Source organism: Eriocheir sinensis, chromosome 60 (assembly GCF_024679095.1).
Source record: "Eriocheir sinensis breed Jianghai 21 chromosome 60, ASM2467909v1, whole genome shotgun sequence".
In the NCBI taxonomy this organism is placed as follows: Eukaryota; Metazoa; Arthropoda; class Malacostraca; order Decapoda; family Varunidae; genus Eriocheir; species Eriocheir sinensis.
The window spans coordinates 4,239,551-4,259,633 of NC_066568.1; the positions used below are offsets into that span (position 1 = coordinate 4,239,551).

Here is a 20,083-nt window from a genome sequence, read left to right on the forward strand (position 1 = left end):
ATAAAGGTAGAAAAAATGAAAAAATAAGGGAAATAAGTTAAGGAAAGACAATAATAGGAAAACAAAAGAAGAAAAAAATATAAAGAAGAAAAATATATAAAGAAAGAAAGTAAAAGATATGTAAAGAAGATAAGAAAAAATGAAGAAAAATAATAATAATCGGATAATAATTTAAGAACGAAGAAAAAAAGTTAAGGAAAGAAAGCAATAGGGAAACAAAGGAACACACAAAAAAAAATAGATTAAACAAAATAACAAAATAAAAATAATGATGGGATGAAAATTAAAGAACGCAAAAAAAAAGAAGTTAAGTAAAGAAAACAAAAGGAAAACAAAACCCCCTAAAATATATAAAGAAAAACAAAAAACAATAACAATGAATTTAAGAACGCTAAAATAAGTGATAAACACACACACACACACACACACACACACACACACACACACACACACACACACACACACACACACACACACCTGTATTAACCTGTCCGGGAATGTGGGTCTGCCTTCATTAGTAAGCTTATCTGTAGCTCAACTCACCTGTTTCCCACTGATTGGTATTGCTCTCTCTCTCTCTCTCTCTCTCTTTACTTATCTATAATTTTTTTCCTACGTATTTTTCTCTCTCACTATCTATTTATGTATCTATCTGCGTCCATCTATCACGCCTTCAATATTATCTACTTATCTATCTATGTATCTATCTATCTATCTATATCTGTTTTGGTAAGGCTTTAGTTCAGTAAGTTGTAACACTTCTGCAATGGGGTAACTCTCTCTCTCTCTCTCTCTCTCTCTCTCTCTCTCTCTCTCTGCCTCGTTACCTGATCCGATTACAAACTTTCCAAAATAGCACATTGTCTCCTCTTCTTTTATGAGCGAAGAGAAAAAAAATGGGAGGAGATTAAGTCACTTCCTTCTTTCATCACAGTCTTTCTCTTTTATTTTTTATCTCTACACTCTCCTAATGTATTTTTTTTCTCTCCTTTCTCTAACTTCGTCTAATTTCTCTACCTTCTCTTCAGTTTGTCTTTAATTTTTTACTTTTTTCACTATCTTACTTTATTGTCTTTATTATTTCCATTTCTCCCTTCTTTTTATTTTCCTCTATTTTCTTCTTTTTCTTTTGTCTTTGTGGTTTTCTTTCTCTTAGTTTTTCATAAGTTTTTTCTTCCTCTCTTTTTCTTCGTGTTCTCTTTTATACACTGTTTTTCCCTCTTCTTTTCTCCTTTCTTCATATTTTTATTTTCTTCTATTTTCTTTATTTTTCTTTAGTCTTTGTGGTTTCCTTTCTCTTGGTCCTTCATCGTTTTTTTTCTTCCTCTCTTTTTCTTCGTTATCTTTTTCATGCACACTGTTTTCCCCTCTTCTTTTCTCCTTTCTTCATATTTTTATTTTCTTCTATTTTCTTTTTTTTTGGTCTATGCGTTTTCTTTACTCTTAGTCCTTCATCGTTTTTTTTCTTCCTCTCTTTTTCTTCGTTTTCTCTTTCATGCACACTGTTTTACCCTCTTCTTTTCCCTATTCACTCTCTTTATCCTTTATGTCTTTCTTTCCTCTCCCTTCGTTTCTCTTCTTCACTTCTGTCTTATACATTCTTTCTCTCCTCACTCCCTCTCCCTCCTCTTTCCTCCTGCTTTCCCTTTTCTCTCCTCCTTCCTCTCCCTTTCACTCTCTTTATCCTTTATCTCTTTCTTCCCTCCTCCTTCGTTTCTCTTATTCACTTCATTCATTCTTCCTGTCTTATGCACTCTCTTTCTCTTCTCTCTTCCTTTCACTCCCCTCTTCTTCTTGCATACTATCCCCGTCTCCTTATGTACATTCTCTTTCTATCTTCCTTTCTCTTCCTTCATTCTTCATCTCCTATCTTATGTTCTTATGATAAGTGACGTTACTACTACTACTACTACTATTACTACTATTACTACTACAACAGTCTTTCTCTCCTCACTCCCTCTCCCTTCTCTTTCCTCCTTCCTCTCCCTTCTCTCTCCTTCTTCCTCTCCCTTTCACTCTCCCCGGTGATGTCAAGGAGGGTAAGCGAAGAGTTAGGAGTAAGTGAGCGTAAACACGAAAGGGTAACCATTCACCTGTGCTTAAAGGTAATCAAGTACTTACCTGATCCTTAGCGCAGGTAAAGATAGATAGATAGAGTGATAGATAGACAGGTAAATTTCGGTTGAGTTAATCTGTAAGGACTAAAAATCATGAAAAAAAGGGAGAAAAATATGCAGAGAGAGAAAGTTAGTAAAAGGAAACAGAGACAAAGAAGGCAGAAAAAGATAGAAAGATAAAGAGATAGTGAAGAGTGAAGAGAAAGGAAAAGAAAAAGAACAAAAAATCATGAAAATATACAAAAAAGTGAAAAAGTAAAAGTATATAGAGACGAAGAAGATATAAATAGATAGATAGATAGAAAAACGAAAGAGAAAGTAAATGAGAATAGAAACTGTAAAGATAAAAAGGTGAAAATAAGTGAAAGGAGAATTAGATACAAAAAAAAGGAATAAGAGGAAAAAAGATAAGATAAAAAAATAAGAAGAGAAATGAAAAGATCAAGAAATGAAAGTAGAAATAAAAGAGATGAATAGATAGAGATAATTGAAAGGAGAAATAGATACAGAAAAGAAAAGAAAAAAGGGAATGAGAGGAAACAATAAGATAAAAAAATAGGAAGAGAAATGAAAAGATCTAGAAATGAAAGTAGAAATAAAAGAGATGAATAGATAGAGATAATTGAAAGGAGAAATAGATACAGAAAAGAAAAGAAAAAAAGGAATAAGAGGAAACAATAAGATAAAAAAATAGGAAGAGAAATGAAAAGATCAAGAAATGAAAGTAGAAATAAAAGAGATGAATAGATAGAGATAATTGAAAGGAGAAATAGATACAGAAAAGAAAAGAAGGAATAAGAGGAAACAATAAGATAAAAAAATAGGAAGAGAAATGAAAAGATCTAGAAATGAAAGTAGAAATAAAAAAAGATGAATAGATAGAGATAATTGAAAGGAGAAATAGATACAAAAAAGAATAAAAAGAAATAAGGAACAAAATAAGAGCAAAGAGAAATAAATAAAAAAAAAATCTATAAACGAAAATAAAGAAAAATAAGAAATAATAATGATAAATAAAGGTAATTGAGAGGATAATTATATATGAAAAAAAGAAAAAAAGTGAAAAGAGAAAAATAAGAGAGAAGAGAAAATAAAGAGAAATTAGAATATATAAATGAAAATAAAGATAAATAAATAATAATGATAAATAAAGATGATAGAAAGGAGAATTAGAGATAAAAAGGAAAAAAAAAGAGTAAGAGAAATAGAAAAAAAAGATGAATGATGGATGATAATGATGGAAAGATAATGACTGGTTCTAATCTCTCTCTCTCTCTCTCTTTCTCTCTCTCTCTCTACGTCAACAAACTGCTCTGTAAACAAGTCAACAAGAGTGAAAAAAAAAACTTCCAATATATTTTTTTCCATCTTTTCTTCCCAAGCGTTTTCGAACTCAAAGAGGAAGAGGAAGAAAGGAAGAAAAAGAAGAGAGGGAAGGAGGGGAGAGAAGATAAATAAGAGGAGAGGAGACGCGAAAAAAAAAGAGGGAAGAAGGGGAGGGAAGGCAAAGAAGGGGAGAATAGGAGAGGAGGAAGAAGTGAAGGAGTGGAGAAAGAGAGAAAAGAAAGAAAGAATGAATAAAAGAAGAGAGACGAGGAGGAGGAGGGGAGAGAGAGAGAGAGAGAGAGAGAGAGAGAGAGAGAGAGAGAGAGAGAGAGAGAGAGAGAGAGAGAGAGAGAGAGAGAGAGAGAGAGAGAGAGAGAGAGAGAGAGAGAGAGAGAGAGAGAGAGAGAGAGAGAGAGAGAGAGAGAGAGAGAGAGAGGAGGGGTAAAGGAAAAGAAGAAATGAAGGGAAAGGAATAGAAAAAAAGGGATACAGGAAGAAAGGGAAGAATGAGAGAGAATAAGGCAAAGGAGGAATTAAGGAAGAGATGGAGGGAGGGAAAAAAAAGAATGAGAAAAAGGATGAAGGAAGAGAGGGAAGGAAAGAAGGAAACGAAGCAAAAAGGGAAGGAGAGGAGACAAGAAATGAAAGGAGGGATGAAAATAGAAGAGAAGATTAAAGGAATTGAAAGGAAGGGAAATGGAGATGGATGGAGAGAAGATAATAAGAGAGGAAGGAAAATATTGATGAGGACGAAAAAATAGACGAACAATAAAGGAAAATAATATGGAAGGAAGATGAAAATGGATGAACAGGAAGAGAAAAAAAAGATGAGAAATTCGAAAGTAAAAAAAAAAAAATGAAAAGATAGAAAATGGGGTGGACGAAAAAGATAAAAAGAAAGAAAGTAGAGAATGTAGGAAAAGAAGTAATATGGAAAACAGGAAGAAAAGATGAAGAAGAGGAAGAAAAAGAAGAAAAGTAAGAGAATGCAAAAAAGAAATATGAAAAAAGGGAAGAAAAATGAGCAAGAAAATGATGAAGAGAAAGGAGAGAATGTAAAAAAGAAGAAACAATATGAACAAAAGGAAGAAAAGATGATGAGGAGGAAGAAAAAAAAGAAAATAAAGTAATGTGGGAAAATAAATATGTAAAAAATGATAAGAAGATGAAGAAGAAAAAGATTGAGAATGTAAAAGAAAAAATCAAAGAAAGGTAGAAAAGATGATGAGGAAGAGAAAGATGAGAAGAAAGGGAGGGAGGAAAAAAAAAGAGATGAAGAGGAAGAAAAAAAATTAAAGGTATGAAAATTAATATATAAAAAAAAGGAATTGGATCGAATTTTAAAAGATTCAAACTCTGTATTAAATTTTTTGTGCCGGGATGAATATAATTTCGGGGAAGTTATTATTTTTTTTTTTACTCTTTTTTATGTTTTTTTTTCATCAGATATTCGATGGTGAGATTTTTGGACACATGGTTTTTTTTTCATTTATTATCTTCTTCATTTCCTCCATTTTTTCACTTCCTTCCTTCCTTCCTTCTTCACGGTACATAATATTCCTTCATCAACATTTTTCTTTCATAATCTCTCACTTCATTTATATATATTTTTTTTTTTATACTTTATTCAAAACCACAGAAGCGTAACTCCAATTTGGGTTTTCATTTTCTCTTCTCCTCGCGAACGAAAACTTCTGAGAACGGAGACGAAGAAAAAAGAAAGAGAGGAAAAAAAAGAAGATATAAATGGGCGAAATAGCGTTATTAATTCTACGGTCGTGTCTCGGAAAGGTTCAGTTACCGATGGATTTTGAGGGGATGAGAAATTTGTTGAAGATTTGAGGGAGGGAAGGAAGGAAGGAAGGAAGGAAGGAAGGAAGGAGGGAGGGAAGGAAGAGAGAAGGGAAGGATGAAAGGAACGAAGAAACGAAGGAAGGAAGGAAGGAAGAAAAAGGAAAAACAGAAGGAAGGAAGGAAGGAGGGAAGGAAGAGAGAAGGGAAGGATGAAAGAAACGAAGAAAGGAAGGAAGGAAGGAAGGAAGGAAGAAAGGAAAGAAAAAAGGAAAAACAGAAGGAAGGAAGGAGGGAAGGAAGAGAGAAGGGAAGGATGAAAGGAACGAAGAAAGGAAGGAAGAAAGGAAGGATAAAAGGAAGGATGGAAATAAAAACGGAAGGAAGGAAGAAAGGAAAAAAGGAAGGAAGGAAGGAGGGAAACAAATAGGGAATATAAAACGGAGGGAAATAATTCACAGATAGAAAGAAACAAAGAATATGAAAGAAAGAAAAGACGAAAAAACGAAAAGAAAAAAACAGGAGGAAGTAAAATAAATGACTAAAATTGTTTCATATTTCAAGAGTTAGGAAAAAAAAAAGAGAAAATGTAATCTGTACAGGTCAAGTGTGTCTGTATGTCTGTTTGTCTGTGTCTCGCTTGTACACACACACACACATACACACACACACACACACACACGTAGAGGAACATCAATGCGGTTCGTCACATTAATAAACTTCCACAACTTCACTTCCAATTAGCGCTACTCTCTCTCTCTCTCTCTCTCATTGGTGGAAGGAGAAAAGTAATAAGTTCGGTACAGCCATGAAAGTTGGAGGCTTCTAAGGATCGCTCTATGGCAGTCTGATCTAGTTGGCACTCATAGGAATTTTTTTTTCTCCCTCGAGTCCTACTTTTTCCTCTTTTCCTCCCTTTTTTTCTTTTTTTCCTTTTCCTTCTTTTTTCTTTTTCTTTTCTTTTTCTCTTTCTTTTTTTCCCTTACGTCCTTCTTTCTTCTTCTCTTTTCCTCCCTTTTTTTCTTTTTTTCTTTTTCTCTTTCTTTTTTTTCCCTTGTCCTTCTTTCTTCTCTTTTCCTCACTTTTTTTCTTTTTTTCCTTTTCCTTCTTTTTTACTTTTTCTTTTCTTTTTCTTTCTTTTTTCCCTTACGTCCTTCTTTCTTCTTCTCTTTTCCTCTCTTTTTTTCTTTTTTCTTTATTTTTTTTCTTCTTTTCCTTTCTCCCTTTCTTTCTCTTTTCCCCATATGTTCTTCTTTCTCCCCTTTTCCTCCCTTTCTTTCTTTTTTCTTTATTTTTTCCATTTCTTCCTTACGTCCTTCTTTCTACCTTTTCCTCCTTTTTCTTTTTTTCTTTCTTTATTTTTCTTTTATTTTTCCCCCTTACGTCCTTCTGTTCTTCCCTTTTCCTTCCTTTCTTCAATTATTTATTCCATCTTTTTCTTCCCTCATTCACTTTTCCTTTAATTCTTTCGTCCCTCCTTTAATATATTCGTTCATTCATTCTTTCCTCTTCTTCTCCCTTCATTTATTCCTTTTTATTCCTATTTCCCTTCTTCCTTCCATTTCTTCCCAGCTCTCATTTGTTCACACGTTTCCTCCCTCACACTCTCCTTCCTTCCTTTCTTTCTCTCTTCTCTCCTTCCTATTCACTCTATCTCACTCATTCTTTACTCTTTTCTCTTCTACTCTCTTTTCTCCTTTTTAATTCTTCTTTTCTCTCTCTCCCCTCCTCCTCTTTACCTCTTCTTAAGGTTTCTCCTCATCTTCTTCCTCCTCTCCAATCCCTTTCTCTCCCTCCATTCTCTCTCTCTGTTTCTGCCTTTCTCTCCATCCCTTCTCTCCCTCTGTTTTTTTCCTCCTCTTCCTTCCCTCCCTCCCCTCAAACACACCCCCTTCCAGCTCCTACCCATCCCCCACCCCCTCCTCCTTCCCTCCCTCCCTTCAAACCCCCCCCCTTCCAGCTCCTACCCATCCCCCACCCCCTCCTCCTTCCCTCCCTCCCTTCACTCACTCACACCCATCCACTTCTGACACCCCCTACCTCCCTTCCTCCCTTTCTCCACACAGGTACAGCCCATGATGCCGCCGCCACCAGGTAGCTCATTAACCCGAGTTCACCTGTCGCCACGAAGCCCCTCACCTGCCCTGCCAATATCCGGAAGAGGAGAAGGAAGGGAGAAAGAGGACAGGGAGAACGAAAAGAAGGAAGGAGGGAGAGAGACTGGAGGTTGGAGGAGGGAAGGAGGAGGGATACAACAAGGGAAAGGGGAAGGGAGACAGGGAGGGAAGAAGGGAAGAAGGAGGAGGACAGACGGAGAGATGGAAGGGAGATGGAAAGGGAGAAAAGGGAGGGAGAGGAAGGGAGAAGGAATGAAAGGAAAGGGAAGAGAGGAAGGAGAGGGAGAAACAGAAGAGAGAGATAAGAAGTCAAAAGGAAAAAAAAAAGAGAAATGGAAGAGAGAGAGAGAGAGAGAGAGAGAGAGAGAGAGAGAGAGAGAGAGAGAGAGAGAGAGAGAGAGAGAGAGAGAGAGAGAGAGAGAGAGAGAGAGAGAGAGAGAGAGAGAGAGAGATAGGGTAGAGGTCAGGTCTTTCATCCCATAAGCAGCTCAGCAGAAGGTTAATGAAAGGAGATTAGAAATAGTATAATTACGACTCTCTCTCTCTCTCTCTCTCTCTCTCTCTCTCTCTCTCTCTCTCTCGCGGGTGCCTCATTAGGAAGAGTTTAAAGTCTTCGAACTACACGTGTCCCCCCATGAAAAGAAAATGAGGTTGTGAAGGAAAGAAAACGGGGTCGCGAGGAAGGGTGAAGAAAGATCACAGGAAGAAAATTTGAGGAAAAAAGGAAAAATGATAGAGGAAGGAAGGGAAGAGAGAAGAGGAAGAAAGAGGGAGGGAGAGAAAGTGGAGAGGAGGGAGGAAGGGAAGAGAGAAGAAAAGGGAGAAAGAGGGAGGGAGAGAAAATAGAGGAGTGAAAAAGGGAAAAGAGGAAGAAAGAGGGAGGGAGAGAAAGTGGAGAGGAGGGAGGAAGGGAAGAGAGAAGAGGAAGAAAGAGGGAGGGAGAGAAAGTGGAGAGGAGGGAGGAAGGGAAGAGAGAAGAAAAGGGAGAAAGAGGGAGGGAGAGAAAATAGAGGAGTGAAAAAGGGAAAAGAGGAAGAAAGAGGGAGGGAGAGAAAGTGAAGAGGAGGGAGGAAAGGAAGAGAGAAGAGAAAGGGAGAGGGAGGGAGAGAAAGTAGAGAGGAGGGAGGAAGGGAAGAGAGAAGAAAAGGGAGAAAGAGGGAGGGAGAGAAAGTAGAGAGGAGTGAAAAAGGGAAGAGAGAAGAGGAAGAAAGAGGGAGGGAGAGAAAGTGGAGAGAAGGGAGGAAGGGAAGAAACAGGAGTAAGAGACAGGGAGAGAAAGATGGAGAAAAAGAAGAAGGAAGGGAAGTTAAGAAGGAGGGAAGGAAGGAAAAGAAGACAAAGGAGGAGAATGGGAGAAACAGCAAAGACTTATAGAGGGAGTTAGATAAAAGAAAATGGGAGGTGATAATAGACGAGATAAATAGATAGATAGATAGATAGATAGATAAAAAAGAAGGAAAGGACGAAAAATGATAGAGAGGGGCGAAGGAAGAGAACGGGAGGGACTGCAAAGACTTATAGAGGAAGTTTTGAAAAAGAAAATGGGAGGTGATAATAGATGATAGATAGATGGGTAGATAGATTGATTGATACGAGCGGAGGACAAGAAATAATTGAAAAAGGTAAAATTCCAATCATATGGCGAGGCAACACACGTCTCTCTCTCTCTCTCTCTCTCTCTCTCTCTCTCTCTCTCTCTCTCTCTCTCTCTCTCTCTCTCTTATCAATCCCAGTCACATTACTCTCTCTCTCTCTCTCTCTCTCTCTCTCTCTCTCTCTCTCTCTCTCTCTCTCTCTCTCCAATCAGGATATGACATACTTTGTAACGTCACCCTTGAAGACGGAGGGAAACGAAGATTATTGGAGGTATGGAGGAAAGGGAGGGAGAGAAGGAGGGAGGGAGGGGAGGGAGAAAGTGGAAAAAGGTACATTTAGTTGAGGAGATGGGGAGAGAGAGAGGGGAGGAAAGGGAGGGGGAGGAGGTAGATTCAGAGATGAGAGGAAGGGAGGGAGGGAGGGAAGGGAGGGAGGGAGAGAAGAAGGGAGAAAGAGGTCAGGATAGATCAAAAGAACAAGGAGGAGGAGGAGAGAAAGAAGGTAGGAGGGAGGAAGAGAAGAAAGAAGAGAGAGAGGGAGGGAGAGAAAGTAGAGAAGGGAGGAAGAGAAGAGAGAAGAGAAAGAGGGAGTGGAGAGAAAGTATAGAGGATGGAGAAAGAGAAGAAAGAAGAGAAAGAGGGAAGGAGAGAAAGTAGAGAGAAGGAAGGAAGAGAAGAGAGAAGAGAAAGAGGGAGGGACAGAAAGTAGAGAGGATGGAGGAAGGGAAGAGAGAAGAGGAAGAAAGAGGGAGGGAAAGTAGAGAGAAGGGAGGAAGGGAAGAGAGAAGAAGAGAAAGAGGAAGGGAGAGAAAGTAGAGAGGAAGGAGGAAGGGAAGAGTGAAGAAGAGAAAGAGGGAGAAAGTAGAGAGGAAGGAGGAAGGGAAGAGAGAAGAAGAGAGAGAAAGAGGGAGGGACAGAAAATAGAGAGGAGGGAGGAAGGGAAGAAAGAAGAGAGAGAGGGAGGGAGAGAAAGTAGGTAGGAAGGAGGAAGGGAAGAGAGAAGAGAGAGAGGGAGGGAGAGAAAGTAGGAAGGAAGGAGGAAGGAAAGAGAGAAGAAGAGAAAGAGGGAGGGTGAAAGTAGAGAGGAGGGAGGAAGGGAAGAGAGAAGAGAAAGAGGGAGGGAGAGAAAGTAGGTAGGAAGGAGGAAGGAAAGAGAGAAGAAGAGAAAGAGGGAGGGTGAAAGTAGAGAGGAGGGAGGAAGGGAGGAGAGAAGAGAAAGAGAGAGGGTGAAAGTAGAGAGGAGGGAGGAAGGGAGGAGAGAAGAGAAAGAGAGAGGAAGGGAAAGATGAAGAAAAAGAGGAAGGAAGGGAAGTTAAGAAGGGGAAAATGAAGGGAAATAAAACAAGAAAAGGAAGGAAGAAAAAGACAAGAGAAATAAACGAAAAAAAGAATAAAAAAAGGAGGAAGAAAAAAAATGATAAAAGGAAGAACAGACGGAGGAAACAAAAAAAAAATACACATGATAAATGAAGGATTGAACGAAGGAAAAGAAAGAAGGAGAGAAGAGAAAAAAAGGAGAAAGATAGGAATAGCAAAGGATAAATAAAGGAGAGAAAAACTAAGATAAACGGCGATAAGATGAAAGGAAAATAGGAAAATAAATAAAGACGAAGAATCAGAAAAAGGAAGGAAAGGAAGGAATAAAGAGAATGAATAAAACGGAAACAAGACAAAATAAAAAAAATAAAAATAAATGTGAATAAAAAAGGAATAGAGAAGAGGGAGAAAAGGAAAACAAAAAGAAAGAAAAGAATAAAGATAGGCAAAGGGCAACGTAAAAAGATTGAGAGGAAGAGAAAAAAAGGGAGAGATGGAAAGAAAAGAAAGGGAGGAATGGAAGAAAGGGAGATAAAGGATAGAGGAAAGGGAGGAGAGAGAGAGAGAGAGAGAGAGAGAGAGAGAGAGAGAGAGAGAGAGAGAGAGAGAGAGAGAGAGAGAGAGAGAGAGAGAGAGAGAGAGAGAGAGAGAGAGAGAGAGAGAAAAGCGTAGAGGCAATCAATATACCTGTGAAATGACCACCTGCCGTGTGTGTGTGTGTGTGTGTGTGTGTGTGTGTGTGTGTGTGTGTGTGTGTGTGTGTGTGTGTGTGTGTGTGTGTGTGTGTGTGTGTGAGTTTTGGCGGGTGAATGAATATGTGTGTGTGTGTGTGTGTGTGTGTGTGTGTGTGTGTGTGTGTGTGTGTGTGTGTGTGTGTGTGTGTGTGTGTGTGTGTGTGTGTGCAGGTGTGAGTTTTGTATGACTGAGTGGGTGGGTGAATGAATATGTGTTTGTGTGTGTGTGTGTGTGTGTGTGTGTGTGTGTGTGTGTGTGTGTGCGGTAGACAAAAGTGATGACCTGGTAATTTTTCTCCTACACCTTTTTTTTTATCTTTTTTTTGTGTCCAGGTAAATCGGATCATCTCTTTCATCACACGGCGCTTAATACCTGTTTTATTTTTTGTTTCGACCTTTCATCCCATTTTCCGAGAGATTAAAAAGATACGCGGAATGAATAAAAAAAAGATAAAATATATTAATGTCCGTATGAGGGAGTGTTTGGTAAGGCGGATCAGAGGGATAACATTTAAAATTTTCATGTTTGTGTGAGATAGATAGATAGATAGATAGATAGATAGATAAGTAGATATAGGAAGATAGGTAGAGGTAGATGGATAGATGAACGTAGATACACAGGTAGATAGATACATATAAACGGTGTTGAAGATAGATAGATGGATAGATATAGATAGATTGATTGGCAGATATACAGAGTTAGCGATAATTTAATGAACGAGAATGAAAATAATTAAAAACGATGTAATTTTGTATGATAGATTAAATTGATAGATACTTATATATAAGAGCAGAAGGATAGATATAGATAATAATAATTAAAAAGAAAGTTATTGAAGATATTTGAACAAGGTGTAATATTGTATGAGAAGTTAACTAGATACAAATAAATATGGATAGATAGATAGATAGATAAATAGATAGATAGTGAATAACCAAATGAATGTGAATGAAGATAATTGGAGAGGATGTAATTGTGTGTGTGAAGAAGCGAGAGTGAATGATGATGAAGGGAAAGTGTGAAGATGAGGGAGTGTGAGAAAACAGCGTGAGTGAACGTGGAGTGAAAATCAGTGAGGGTGGAATGAGGGACTGGAAATAGGTACAGATTGAAAGGGTGAAAATGAGTTGAAATAATGGAAAGGATGTGATTATGTGTATGAAAAAGAGAGAGAGTGATGATGAAGGGAAAGTGTGAAAGTGAGGGAGTGTGAGAAAACAGCGTGAATGAATATGAAAAGCGTGAACATCAGTGAGTGTGGAATGAGGGACTGGAAATCAAGGGTGCCAAATCTTCCTAGTCACCCTTTTAAAGTCACCATTTTCCAGCCCTAAATCTGTCCTCTGCACCCCAATAATGAGATATATTTATAAGTATCCTTAAAATTATTACTTTCAGATGTCTTTTAGTAATTGTTAAAATGTAAGAAAGGAAGAAGAAAAGACTGGAAAAAAATGAAAAAAAGGGAAGGAAAATAATCATGGCGCTGTCACGATGAAAGAAGGAAAATAACTTAGAAATCAAGGAAAAAAATGACAATGGATTAAGTGTCGAAAACGGGTAAATACGAGGTGGCAACGTTGGTGGAAATACGAAAGTTGAAAGGATGAAAATGAGTGGAAGTGATGAAGGGGAATGAAGATGAATGACGAGGTGTGAAAGATGGTTCAGCGAGGGAAATGAATGGGAGGGAGAAGACTGAAGATAAAAAGTGATTGAATAAGTGAAATAAAAGAAAAATCAACGATAAAATATACAAAAATAAGTGGGAGGAAGAAGACTGAAAGTAAAAAGCGATTGAATAAGTGAAATAAAAGAAAAAATAACGATAAAAAAAAAAATGGGAGGCAGTAGACTGAAAATATAAAGCGATTGAATAAGTGAAATAAAAGAAAAATAACGATAAAATATACAAAAATAAATGGGAGGAAGAAGACTGAAAATAAAAAGCGACTGAATAAGTGAAACAAAAGAAAAATTAACGATAAAATATAAAAAAAAAAAATCGGTCAAACACTGAATAAATTTAGACGCGAGGAAAATAGGAAAAAAAAAAAGATTAATAATAACACACAAAAGGTCAATTACAGAGAAATTTTAAAGTGATCTTACGGAGGAAACTACATTACAATTCCCACAAAAAAAATAATAATCAATGAGAGAAAAAAAGAAAATAAGATAGGAAATAAAAAAAAGAAATCCTGAAATAAAACAAAACAAAAGAACTGCTGAAATGAAAACAACAACAACAACAACAACAACAACAACAGAACGGCTAACTAAAAAAAAATCTTGATTGAAATAAACTTAACACAGCAGACAAGTAAAAAAAAAAGAAAACATATATTACAAAACAATGAAGAAAATGTAACGAGATGCAAATGTAATAATAATAAAAAAAATATAAAAAAAAACACTGAAGAAAAACAAGACAAACAAGACAAGCGAATAATAAGTTAGCAAACAACAAATATTAAATAAAAAAACACTCCTTAATACAAATAAATAAATATATAAATAAAATAAACAGAAAAACAAACAAACTCGTCGAATCAAACACACGATGATGAAGGGATGGACATAATTTTGGGTGTTTTGTTTTCACACACACACACACACACACACACACACACACACACACACACACACACACACACACACACACACACAAACACACGCAATCAAGCAAGTTAAATATGATGCATAATGTATAGAGCGATAAATCTCTCTCTCTCTCTCTCTTACTGTGAATAAGCGCATAGATTAATACCGCTCAATTTTAACCGAGAGAGAGAGCGAGAGAGAGAGAGAGAGAGAGAGAGAGAGAGAGAGAGAGAGAGAGAGAGAGAGAGAGAGAGAGAGAGAGAGAGAGAGAGAGAGAGAGAGAGAGAGAGAGAGAGAGAGAGAAAATTCTGGGAAGGCGGAGGAAGGATAAAAAGAAAAGAGCAAACGACGGAGGAACTGACATTTCTCTCGCTATCTTTCCTCCTCCTCCTCCTCCTCCTCTTCTTGTCCACTTCACTCTTTCAGGAAATTAGTCACAGATACGTCAAGAGACAAGAGAGAGAGAGAGAGAGAGAGAGAGAGAGAGAGAGAGAGAGAGAGAGAGAGAGAGAGAAAGCTTGATGGGTGTTTGTTGCGGTCAGCCTTCCAATCTTTGGGCTGTCAAGAAAGAGAAAACGGAAAACAGATTCGTCTCACCCAGAAACCTTTAATGTGTTTTAGTGTCTCTCTCTCTCTCTCTCTCTTCTTCCTTTCTTTTCTCCTACTTCTTTATTTACTTCATTTCCTTTCTCACTATCTTCACACCATTACTCTCTCTCTCTCGAGGAACAATGGCGTAAAACTCAGATGTAGACAAGTAAATTCAGACTGCACCAAATTTTTCTTCACCAACGTTGTAGTGCGAGAATGGAATAAGCTTCCACCGTCAGTGGTCCAGTGTAACACGATTGACTCTTCAAAATAAGCTCGACCGTCACTTCCTTCAACTTAATATCAACTAGAGAAATGCAACGTTTGGAGTCTTCTGATTAATGTAAATCACTTTAGGGTTTAAGGACAGACCACCAAGTCTGGACCATGGGTCTGTGGTCTGATTTTCTATGTAAATCTCTCTCTCTCTCTCTCTCTTCTTCACCTCCTTTCCTTCCTTTCCTCTTCAATTCATTTCTCTCTCTCCCAATATGGATTTAAAGGCGCGTGTACCTTAACTTTATGGATTTTCCTAATATTTAAACCGTTTAGTTTGTTTGTTTGTTTGTTTACTCAGATTTGTAAATAATAAAACCACAAAACCTGGAGAATCACCTTTTTTCTATATTTCTTTTGTATATTTTTTTTACACTTGATATTCTTGCTCTTGTTAATTTTTTCTATTTTTTTTTGTTTTTTTTTGTTTTGTTGTTTTGTGTGATATTTGGATTTTTTGTTTTCGGTTGACTTATATATACCGTATATACGAGTTTGCTTATTTGATATATGGCTACTACTACCACTACTACTACTACTACTACTACTACTACTACTACTACTACAATACCTACTACCAACACTACCTTACTAACATTACTACAACTAAAACATTGAAACTGTTACTACTATTGTTTCTTCTTATACTATTACTACTACTACTACTACTACTACTACTACTACTACTTCTACTACTACAATAACTACTACCAACAATGCTTTACTACTATTTCTACTACACCTAATACAGAACGACTAATACTCCTCCTTCTCCTCTTCCTCCTTCTTCTACAACTACTTCTACTTCTACTACTACTAATATTACTACCACCATCTCCACCACCACTCCAATATCTACAACATCATCTTCTACAACGGCATTTCCCTTATCGATTATCGGAGGGCGGCAAATAATTTACAACGAATACGAAACACGGCGGATAACAACGAAGGAAGGTTTCTGAGATCGATCGCTGGTCTTCTGTTTACGTTCAGGACCGTTTTTTTTTTTTCGTTTCCTTCCCTATGTTTGGCCACCCCGAAGATAAAAGGGGAAAACGGGAAGTGGGGGAGGAAGAAAACGGGAAGTGGGGGAGGAAGAGAAGGTTAGGGAGATAAGAGGAGATTAGCGATGCGGAGATAAGTGAGAGAAAGGGGAAGTGAAGGGCAGTAGAAAGTGAAAGTGAAAGAGAACGTAAGGGAAATAAAATGAGATAGAGAAAGTATGTGAACGAGAAAGGGAAAGTAAGTTAGAGAGGAGAAAATATGAAAGAGAAAAAGTGAGTGAGGGATAGAAAGTGAGGTAGAGAAAGTATGTGAAAGAGAAAGGGAAAGTAAGTTAGATAGGAGAAAATATGAAAGAGAGAAAGAGAAAGAGAGTGAGAGGGAAAGAAAATGGGAAATGAAAGAGAGGGAACGGAAGTGAAAGAAAGAGAGAAAGTAAGAGAAAGAGAAAGTAGGTGAAAGTCAGAAAACAAGTGAATGAAAGAAAAAGAGAAAGTGAAAGAGAAAGTAAATGAAAGACAAATTAAGTGAAAGAGAATGTGCGAGGGTTCTTTTTCATCTTTTTTTGTTTGTTTTCATGGAGTCAAATTCTCAGGAATGCAATTAAATGTTTCGTATTGATCTCTGGACTACTACTACTACTACTACTACTACTACTACTACTACTAATTCCTCTTCCACCTGTGTTTTCCCTTACCTGTCCATTAATCACAAATCCAATACACCTTTCTCCCTCCTCCTCCTACAACTACTACAACAACAACACCTACAACTACTACTACTACTACTACTACTATAATTTCTACCAGGGCGCAATTTGAATCCCCCATCATTTTCAGCATCGCCATTTCCTTTCATCTTCCCCCCTTCCAAAGTCTTGACATCCATTTCAACGTGTTTCAAAGTGTCTTCCCTCCTGTCATGGTCCGTGTCACCACCACCAATATCACCACCACCACCACCACCACCACTACTACCACCATCATGATATATATTTCCTGTTACTACCACGACCTATGCTGCTATTACTATCACTAAAAGATATATGCTGACTAGTGATCAACAAAACTTAGCTAAAATTAATGATAAATATGATTCTCCTTAAGTAATTGTAGAGTTAAAGATATAAAGTCAAGTAATAAGTAAGAGAAGGAATAGTTTGTAAAGATATAGAGATGGAAATACTACTACCACCACCACCACTACCACCACCACCACCATCACAACCACCCCTACCACCACCGCCACCATCATCACCACCACCATTACCACCATCACCAATAACAACATCACCACCACCACCACCACTACCACCAACATCACCACCACCACAATCATCATCATCATCAGAGCAATTGAATGCCTCCAAATTCCACCAACTTCAACAGCTCCCAGATGCCTTTCACGGAACCACAAAAGAAAGGGAAATAAAAGAAAAGAAAAGAACCAAAAGTATTTCTGGTTTCTTTGCTTCGTTTTTTTTTGTTCTTTCTTTTTTTCTTTTCTTCTTCGTTTGTCTTTACCTCTGTGTGCCGGTGTTTAGCTGTTTGTTGGTCTGTGTGTTTCTCGGTCTTTGTCTGTGTATGTCTATCTGTCTGTTTATCTTTCTCACACACACACACACACACACACACACTAATTAGCCGCGTCCTTGTGTTGTGTTTCATGACACCTCGCAGGACAACACGATATTCGGGCTGCGGGGCGGGGCGGAGCAATTACCGAGCCCAGGTAAAGGCGCGCACACACACACGCACACGCAAACACACACACACACACACACACACACACACACACACCTCCTGTGAGTGCAGACAGCGTGGTGGGTGCGTGCGTGGTGGGGGCGGCCTGGGGGGCTGAGCTGGGGGGGCTGCAGAAGACGCAGGGGGTCGGCTGGCCGGGGGGGTCGGCCAGGTGGGACACATGCTCCACCAGCGTGAGCGTGGCGGGCGCGACGCTGCCCAGCGAGCCGCGCCGCCCCGACAGCAGCGTGGTGGTGTCGGTGCTGCTGCTGGAGGCGCTGCCCCAGCTGCTGCCGGTGTGGCTCAGCACCGAGTCGTCGGCGACCCCCGACGACCGTCACCGAAGCCCCGGCGCATCGTACGGCGCCCGCGGCAGGAAGGCGCTGGAGCGGCGCCGCTGACCGCAGCCGCAGCACGCCATGGTGAGGTGTCGGGCGCGCGGTATGCCCATGCGGCGCGGCGGCCGCGGGGCGGGGCGGGGGGTGCGGCGGTCAGCACCACCCGAGGGCGGCGGGGCAGCCCACGCCCGTTGGCACCCACGCGCCCCTCACGCCCACCATGCCGCCCGGACGAGGCTGACGATGATGGCGGTGCACAGCGGAGCAGGGCTCAGCGCCGGGGGCACATTACACACGCGGGGCACCGCACCAGTTGCGAGGCACTAGGGGCGGGTACAGGGGTTTAGGGGCGGGGTATGGACAGGTGAGGGAACCACTGGTGGTGGTCGGGGCGGGGCGGGGCGGGGCGGGGCAGGGCAGGTGCCGAGGCTCAGGCAAGTCAAACAAGGAACTGGGCAGCGCGTCGGGGCGGCAGACTCACGCCGGGGCCAGGGGGGGGCGGGGGGCGGCGCGGCGCGGCACACACATGCTTCTCGTGGCGGGGCCAGGCGGCGACTGACGCTCCGAAACGCCGCCGCCGCCGCCGCAGCCTCCACAATAGCACCAGCGGCGAGGAGCGAAAATCCGCCTAAAACAACAACAGCACCAGACCTGCCCCCCACACCTGCCCACAACCCCCCCATCATCACTTCCATCACCACCACCACCACACCTGCCCACAACCCCCCCATCATCACTTCCATCACCACCACCACCACACCTGCCCACAACACCTGTCCCCCACACCTGCCCACAGCCATCATCACTTCCATCACCACCACCACACCTGTCCCCCACACTTGCCCACAGCCATCATCACTTCCGTCACCTGCACCACCACTGCCCGCCGCACCACAACACACCCACACGCAACACCAAACACACCAAGTCAAACAAACCACGCACGACTGCCCACCACACACACACACACACACACACACACACACACATCTTCTATTTCTGCTATTCCTGCCTCTCCTTTCCTCTCCTTCTACTTCAGTTCCTGTCACTTCCTTTTCTTGTCTCTCCTTTCTTTTCCTTTTTATATCTCCTACCTTCTTTTCCCTTCTATTTCTTACTGTTTCCCTTCCTTTCCAATCTTTTTCTTCCCTTCCTTTATTTTCCTTTCCTCTCCATTCCCTTTCCATCCCCTACCTTCATTTTCTTCCCTTCCCATATTTTCATTTCCATCTCCTCCCTTCTTTATCATCTTCCTGCCCATTCCTTATCCCCACATCCCATCCTCCCTCTTCCACATTTACATCTAATCCTTTCCACTCCGTTCTCCATCACATCCACACCTCCGTTCATCCACTGTCTCTCACCTAATTCCCTTTGCAAACACACCTTATACCTCCCTTCCTCCCTTTTCCTTCGTCTCATACCTCTTCCATACACCCTTTATTCCTACATTTCTCCCTTTCTTCCTTATCTCATTCCCTTCCTTTCCTTCTCTTTCTGTTATCTCATTTCCTCTATAAATACCCATACTCGTTCATGTCTCACCTTTCTCTTACTTTCTTCCCCTCCAATCCTGTTTGTTACCTCACTTTTCTCCCCTCTTCCTCCTCTTTTTCCTTCTCCTTATCTCGGTTTCCTTTCCCCACTGCTCTTTCTCTCTGTCCTCCGCTATCCCTCTCTCCTTCGCTCTTTCCTTTCCCTACCTTCCTTTCCTTCCCTTCCTCTCCTTCACTGTCTCACTTCCCTCCCCCCTTCCCTCTCTTCCTCCCCTTTCTTCCACTCTTCATTCTATCCCGCGCCTAACCCGCACTTCCATTCCACTCTCTCGTCTTCCAAATATCCCATTCACCACCACCACCACCACCACCGTTGCCGCCATCACCACCAGCGCCCTAAAACCGTTCATCACCATCAACACCACAAAAGTGAACTCGCCGCAGGTCACTTTTTTTTTTTTGTTGTTGTTGTTGGTTGGCAGTATCATTTCCATTTTTTTTCTATTTTCGGACACACACACACACACACACACACACACACACACACACACACACACACACACACACACACACACAAACACACACACACACACATAAAATGATACAGAGGTTGAAAGTTCGTGTAATTGAGTGTTTGATTGGATTTCATGATGCTGTTGAACTTTTTTGCAATAGTAATAATAATAATAATAATAATAATAATAATAATAATAATAATAATAATAATAACAATGATACTACTACTACTACTTCTACTATTACTACTACTTCTACTACTATTACTATAACAATAAGAACAACAACAACAATAACAATAATAATAATAATAATAATAATAATAATAATAATAATAATAATAATAATAATAATAATAATAACTGGCGTCTATATATTACATTCCAATACATTATCAAAAGCCAATTAATATTCACTAAAATAATACCGTTCAAAGAATTAAAATATGTTTCGTTTCAGTGATTACATATATATATTTTTTTTGCCTTAATACCTGAGAGCATTCCATTATTATTTA

General features: G+C 39.7%; 1 protein-coding gene across 5 annotated transcripts in view; it reads right to left on the bottom strand.

The window, feature by feature from the left end:
• Positions 1-20,083, bottom strand: part of LOC126985792 (uncharacterized) — a 330,694-nt gene that overhangs the window by 193,813 nt on the left and 116,798 nt on the right. Inside the window, exon 1 of one of the 5 annotated variants that reach the window (XM_050841181.1) lies at positions 17,274-17,935. The exons of the other annotated variants lie outside the window; for them this stretch is intronic. The gene's annotated coding sequence lies outside the window, so the exon portion shown is untranslated. Of the gene's footprint in view, positions 1-17,273; positions 17,936-20,083 lie in introns of those variants that run through there. 5 annotated transcript variants of the gene reach the window in all.